We start from the raw sequence: 8,548 nt of genomic DNA on the forward strand, positions 1-8,548 counted from the left end.
TATGATAATCTGTATATAAAGGGGTACAAGGATAGATGTTAGATGTGGCGGTGTGATACTCTTTATATAAAGGGGTACAAGGATGGATGTAAGATGTGGCGGTGTGATACTCTGTATATAAAGGGGTACAAGAATTGATGTTAAATTGGGCGGTATGATAATCTGTATATAAAGGGGTACAAGGATAGATGTTAGATGTGGCGGTGTGATACTCTTTATATAAAGGGGTACAAGGATAGATGTTAGATGTGGCGGTGTAGTAAGTTGTATGTAACGGGGTACAATGACAAATATGATATGTAACAGTGACATAAGTTGTATATAAAGGGGTACAATGACGGATGTAAGTTGTGTAACTTTGTAGTAATTTGTATATAACGTGGTACAATGGCGAATACAAGATGTGACACTTCTGAAAGGGGAAAATGATGGATGTAAGATGTGACGGTGTAGTAAGTTGTATATAACGGCGTACAAGGATGGATGTGATGTGACGGTGTTATAAGTTGTATATAGCGGTGTACAAGGATGGATGTAAGATGTGACGGTGTGATAAGTTGTATATAACGGTGTACAAGGATGGATGTTAGATGTTACGGTGTTATAAGTTGTATATAATCGGGTACAAGGATGGATGTAAGATGTGACGGTGTAATAAGTTGTATATAACGGGGTACAATGACAAATATAAGATGTGACACTGTTGTACCCGATGTCATTTGGTCTCTTGTGGAGAGTTGTCTCATGGGCATTAATACCACATCTTATAATTTTTATATTCATAGTAAATATTACTAAATAACTATCTAATCTTGTTCGAATTTTAAACACATGACGTTGTATGTATGTACACATGCCTAGCGCTATGGTAACTCATTACGATATGAACGCACATGCAAGCACTTAATATATACGAGTACAGTCCTTAAATCTAAGTGAATCATGATATGGATGCTCGGGTTTGTATAGCTACGGTTTAAGGCAGAGAACATGTCTGGGTATGAAAAAGATCATTATAGGATTAAAGTCATTTTTTCTAGAGGTTATTGATGTGTAAACTTGGTCGATTAACTCACAAAATGATTTTTTAGTTTGTGAGTCATCGACACAGTTCACACATCAATAACCTCTAGAAAAATGTGTTTAAGGGGGTACCCAACACTTTCACTAAAAATAGATTTGGCTCGTATAATTTTCATGAAATTTTGATAAAATAGTTACTTGGACCTGTTGATAGAAATATAAAAATTTCAAGAAATTTGAACCAAACAATTTACAGAAATAATTTCATTAGGTTATAGCAGTTTGACAAACACTATTTTTTTACTAATAGTATATGATTAAAACGTTCAGCTGATTTTTAAAGAGTTAACTCCCATTAAGTGTTTGGTACCCCCTTAATCCTTATAATTCTAAATCGGAACGCTATTTATTATTTCATTTGATTTTAACTTTCTTTACAAGGCATCGTAAGTAGTTTCACCAACATAGTTTATCGAAGTGTAAACCTAGGAAAGAAACTTTAACGGACCAATCAAATTCAAGTATTTGTTGATAAGCAAATCATATAATAAGAATCAGCACACCGTGCAACCGAATTATCATGATTCAATTAAAAAAACGTCGAACAAGGTCACAAACCGACGTTTTGCTAAATATGGTAAAAATTAGTTATGTCTTTATACAAATCTAAGAGTCTTTTAACTATTTGTGTATAACAAACAACGCATTAATGATAATGCTATCTCATAATGTTATATGAATACGATGTAAGCTGTGGTATTATTTAGGACGAAGAATTCTGTATGAAACATATAAGACCATATAACCAATTACGCGAAGAGAATCATTATTAACCTTATACGAAAACATATCTCCATTGCAAATGTATGTCATCTCATAACGTAATAGGAATACATGTCTACTTATAATGTTATATGAATACATGGATTAATTGTAAATGTATGCCAACTTATAACGTTACATGTATACATGTCTACTCATAACGTTATATGAATACATGTCTACTCATAACGTTATATGAATACATGTCTACTTATAACGTTAAATGAATACATGTCTACTCATAAAGTTATATGAATACATGTCTACTCATAATGTTATAGGAATACATGTCTACTCATAACGTTATATGAATATATGTCTGAATTGCAAATGTATGTCAACTCATAACGTTATATGAATACATGTCTGCATGAATTGCAAGTGTATTGTCAACACATAACGGTTTGGAAGTATAGGTTTGAAAAAATCTAAAAACAATACGAATTCATATCAACATTGCAATAGTCCACAACCCATAACGCCTATTCAACAACAAATTATGCTACTGCAAGTTGAAAGCATAATGCAAGTTGAAAATATAATGTGTTTATTATACTTTTGTAGTGAAAAGGTTTAATTCAACCCAAGCGTTGCAAGAAATGCTGTTATGTTCTATAACGATAACAGAAAAGGTTATAGTTCCCGCCAAAATTCAATAATAAGATTATTTCCGTTTTAGCGGATTTAAAACATCGGTGACCCCCTTTTTTATTTATGCTTTTAAAATCTTCCCTGAAGCTGCAACTTAGAACTTTATTAACACTCTAGACAGTTTACATTGTAACAAGAGGCAGACAAATGATACAAATAATAATTTACAATGGTGAACAAGATAGAAAGAAATATACATACATAGTTCATTATACCCAATTCTCTGTACACAAGTATACACATACATAACACGTGATCATCATTCAGAGCTATAATAATGGCTTATGCAGAAGAGCTATAATAATAACTTATGCAGAAGTTTGAAGGGAAAAGCATTAGTAGATTTTTTTTTATTTCAAGAAAAATCTATTATAAATAGCAATTAGAAATGGCGGGAAATGTTCAAAGGCCTTCAAAAATAAGGAAAACGAGACAAATAAATGTTCATAAGGTACAAGTTACATTTGACTGTTTTTGTTTATCCAGTTAAACATAGTTTTTCAATAAGTTTGTCCTTTTTTAGCAATTTAGAGCGGTATTTCTATATTTCGTTATAACGCGATTCTTTAAGTTTTGATGACGTCATATCTCGAAAACAACATCGGTGACCCCATTTTTTTTTCGCCTAAATGTCTTAATAAGTATGATCTGTCTACATGCAAAATTTCAATGAATTATTATTAGTAGTATAAATTGTGTGATTTCCCTTTAAGTGTTATAGTGTTCTTTTATTTGTCTTTGTAAATTATTGATCTTTACTGTTTAGTCCATTTTTGGTAAAATCCTTTTGGCGTGGCACGGTACTCATACATCCCGCCATTGTGTTATTGTCATTTTATATATTCTTGTCTTTCATTTTTACTTATCGTCCACTACGATAGGCGGTGTCTTCCTCCTATTCCCACTTTTTAAAAATCACTATTCCTTCTATTCCCACATGCAAATAACAATAGATGTTTTGATAAATAATTTGTTTTTATAACAATCAAGGTTAATTAAAAATTCACCTAAGATTTACCTGTCTTTTTTAAAAGATAACAAATTTCTTACACTGTTTAAGTATAATATTATTTACAAAAAAATAATAAGAATTAATATACTGTTTATTTGTAATATGTTTTTTCTACTTCAAAGAATTATTTAGATATAAAGAATAAGTCAGATAAAAAGAAGTAAGATTAAAACACATTGAATTTGTAAACTTAAAAAATTGTCATTCGAACAAATAAATTGGTGATAGATAATATTATAACAAACTTTCCCATCTTGCAAGATTTCCATGTACAACAAACGCAATGTATCCACTGGTACACAGTTTTATTCCAGCCAAGAGCGAACTAGTATACACAAGGATCCTGACTTAACTCAAAGATGTATGCCACCAACACCAACTACAACTTCAGCCTACCACTATCTTCCTGGACTATCAAGTCGCCATCCGAAATGCAGCATATTCTGTATTTCCTGGCATCAACGCAAAAGGCTGTTTTCTCCACTACACACAATGCATTTGAAAAAAAACCCACAAGAAACAGGGATTCAGGTTCCATACAAGGAAGACAACAACATTCATCAACTAGTACGCCGTACGGCTGTTCTTCCACTTGTATCTACTGCTGAGGTCGAAGATGTATGGTTTAATTCCCTAACAGACATATAGATCAGATTGATACTAACATCAACTACACGCCCTTTACAGACGATGTAACAACATACTGGGTCGAATAGAACAGTCACCTTTGGGACCATTACACAACACAGGGACAAAGGACTATACACATCATCTAGAGGGATGGCACAGCAAGCTGAAGAAACATGTCCAGCACCCACATCCAAACATCTTTAAACTCATAAAACTACTGAAACATGCGGAAGCTTTCAACGCCCTGACCATGATCCAGTATGCTGCCGGTGGGAAGAGAGTGGCCCAAAAACGAAAGTATGTCGAAATCAACAACAGATTAGAAGAGCATAAGGTTAGACACCGCAACCAGGAAATCAAAACAGTACAGTTTGGTGATGCAGCCTCCCACCTGCTTCACGTTGAATAGATTAATAAACTTTAATAGACTTATATACAGTGAATTTCTAATGTGTGTGCTACAATGTGTGATTTGTTTTAGTGCTGTTAACTTGTATTGTTTGTTTCATATTATAATGCTTGCTTGAATCTACTGTTGAATTTGTGTTATAAAAGAAATAAAATAATTTACTTATATTTGTTTTCATTTGTTTCATATTTATTTTAATTAAAAACACAGAATTCATACACATACAAAAATAACCTATTACCTATCCTAAAAAAAACACTTGTCAATTAAAAGTTAATAACACAATGTTTATACAGTATAATCCTTTGTTTGCACAAGTTTCCCCCTATTTCCACATGAAATTTCAACTTTTCCTACCAGATTTATAAAAAGTGGGAATAGGAGGAATGAACCCTTTGTGTATATGCCATTTTGTTTTTCTTTGTTGACGTATTTGTTTGTTTTTATAGTGATTAAGATTATAACACAATGTTGACTTCTGTACCCCTATTTTTGAATTTTTTACCTATTATATGTCTGTTTGTTTTGTTTACACATTGTTGTCAATATAAAGGAATTTTGTGCGACTGTCATACAAGTGAGAGGTTTAGCTAGCTATAAAACCAGGTTTAGTCCTTCATTTTCTACAAAAGGAAATGCCTGTACCAAGTCAGGAACATGACAGTTGTTTTCCGTTCGTTTGATGTGTTTGAGCTTTTGATTTTACCATTTGATAAGGGACTTTCCGTTGGAGTTGGGTATTTTGTGTTATTAAAGTACTTTTTTCTTAAATTCAACAATGTTCATTTGTAGCGTTTGTGGATGGATTCCAGTCATGAAAACGCTTTCAACGAAGTCAAAGTTTTTCCTAAATAAACAGAAAAAAATGCTTTCGTTTAAGTATATACCGCATGTCAATATTTCTGAACTAAATCGCACACAGAATTATAGATGAACTACTTATATCAATAAAAAGATGTGGTATGATTACCAATGAGAACACTCTCCACATGAGACCAAATGACACAGAAATTAACAAATATAGGTCACCGTACGGCCTTCAACAATGAGTAAAACCCACACCGCATAGTCAGCTATAAAAGGCCCGAAGTGACAAAAGTGAAACAATTCAAACGAGAAAACTAACAGCATGATTTATGTACACAATAATGAACGAAAAACAATTTAGAATGTCCCCGCTGCCCTTCAAAACAACAACATTTTCATTCTTCATATTTCTATCAACGGATGATATAAAAGACATTAATGTTACTGACAATTCAGGGATAGGTTGATCTGTTCGGTTCAAGTTTAGTTTTCGAGGTACAATACGAAGGCTTATTTTAGGCTGGAACTGATATCTCTTGAATGTTCATATTAAAAATGTGTGGAAAAGTTTCTGAATGTGAAAAAAATCCTCTCTACAGTGTAATTGTCAGGCAGTTAGTCAGTGTCCTCTTTCATTTTCATTTAAGTTCAATATCTTTTTTACCCAAAAAAAGGGAGAAAAGGGAGGGGGGCAAAAAACATAGGTTTGCACTCCCCATCTTTTGTAAGGGGACATTTGCCTCTTGCTACCTTGGCTACTACACCCCTGTACACGATGACCCAACTTTATGGATTAACTTTAAACTATCATATACATCAAATTCCTATAAACATTAGTTAATCGGATTTTTATATATGAATTTCACTCGTTATCCCATATCTGAAAGTGCAAGTCTGAATATTTTCTTCAGATTTGTAATTTCGTGTTTAAATCTCTGTGAAAAAATATTTGTAAAAAGGGTCACAAACTTCTCTTATATATTTTTTTCTGCAATAATTATATTTTAATCAGAATCAAAATCCAGAATATCGTATGCGAACATTATACATTTATTTAGCTAACCAGAATATTGGCTAATGATATACCATAAGAAATGTGTGTCACATATATGCATGATGGGGCTAATAGACAAATATGTATTATGGTCAGGTAGTAGTTCAAAACGCATCAAAATTGAGATCTTGGTTGAAGAATTTGTGTGTTAGGTATTGTTTTGTTTTGTTTTCTATATTATTTTTCTAGTTCTCTCATTTTAGAGGCCATTCACATTAACTGTATCATTTCAGAAAGTTTAGAATTGAATAGAAGAAAACGTGGTGAGAAGGTTTAGTGAGACAGCAGTTCAACAAATAAAAAAACATAAAAAGTTATAAAGATACATACTGTCAACATAAGACAGCAAATGTCCAACTTTCGCTGTAAATCATCAATCAATAAAGTTATGAATAGATTTCATAGGGGTTGCTGCCATGAATGTATTAATAAATTGGTGTTTGTTTGTCAAGTGGCAAATATAACATACGTTTTAATGTGCTTATACATACCACATCTTCTTATTTTTATTGTTCACAAGATACCAGTCCACAGAAAGACATGCCAACTTACTATGACTTAGACTCTGTGCTGACCAGTTTTTGGTCTTATCCCAATGATGTTATATGTCACATGAAAACTATATTTACTTGTTATAAGTTATTGGATGTGTACGCAAATCAAATTGTATAATACCTGAGGGATCAATAGATGAATTGGTGTAAAACGTTCAATGACTAACTTTGAATGTATATCAGGATGAGGATAGGTTAATGTGATATGATTATGCTTATGAAACCTGCTTTATCTTCCATTTGATACGATATTCCAGAGCGTGCATTTCCTATAATGATTTCCTTGAGAGAGGGTTGCTGCTAAACAGGAAGCTATTGGACCAAGAGTTCCAAGTGGTGAAGTTGAAATCATCCCTTCGAAAATTTTACGAACGCCATAACGAGTTGGTTTACCATTATAGAATATCTGTTTCACAGATGACGACGGATATGTTCCAATTGTTGTAACCACAATCCCGTCCTCTTTTCCTCGAATGTGACCTACTGAATTAGACGTATCACCGGGTTTGTACATACATGAGCAACACGACAGGTGCCACATGTTGAGCAGAATCTGCTTACCCTTTCGAAGCACATGAGATCAACCCCGGTTTTCGGGGGTTCGTGTTGCTCAGTCTTTTGTTTTGTATGTTGTATTTTGTGTACTGTTTGTCATTTCGTCGAGTTTCGTTTTTGCCATGGCATTGTCAGTTTGTTTCGACTTATGAGTTTGAATATCCCTTTGGTATCTTTCACCTCTCTCTTGTACTAGTCCGACACTCTGAGCGTGATTTTTTATATGCTAGTTCACAAGGTAACAGTCCGCAGAAAGAAATGCTACCCTTCCCAGACACAGATTTCTGACTCCTAAACGACCAGTCTTTGCTCTTTCCCTTTAACGCCACAGACTAAGAAGAGAAGCAGTAAATACCAATTTTCAAGTCATTAGATTGACTTCGCCAGGAATCGAACGACCTCCTGCACTTGTGATCAACATGCTAACTCGATATTTAGTCTGATGTTTCATCCGTAAATTGTCTTGATTGTTGTGGTCTGCAATAGTGGTTACCAACAAAGAATACTCTCAAGGGTAAAGATTGCTTTCATTTTGCAGTGAGGACTTAATACAAAACAATGCATTACATACTAAAAAGGTAAATATTGAGGCTACATTTTGAGTTTTCTTTCCATGTCTCAACTATTTCAAAAAAAAGCTTGAAAGTCTGTTTCAAGCTGCATAGAGACTTGAAATCCTCAAGCCCAAGCATAAACATATACCTACCTACATTTATTTGATCATTGTATAAAACCTATTATTCTAAACGGTTGTGAGAATCGGAGTGTTATTATTATTACTCCAAAGAGAAAATCATTAACTCTTTTTGATATATTCAGGGACTGGGAGACCGAAAGACTCCACTTCAAGTTTTTGCAAATACATACTTAGTGTTTCTAAATTATGTACTAATATAGGAGTTATAACAGAACTTGGACGACATCCTCTTTACATAGACATGTTAAAACAATTTTTCATGTATTGGCACAGACCAGAAAAATTCACTATCAAACTTGCTCAATAATGCATACAAGGAATATATTCATTTGCA

This window comes from Mytilus californianus, unplaced genomic scaffold (assembly GCF_021869535.1).
Source record: "Mytilus californianus isolate M0D057914Y unplaced genomic scaffold, xbMytCali1.0.p SCAF_15, whole genome shotgun sequence".
Taxonomy (NCBI): Eukaryota; Metazoa; Mollusca; class Bivalvia; order Mytilida; family Mytilidae; genus Mytilus; species Mytilus californianus.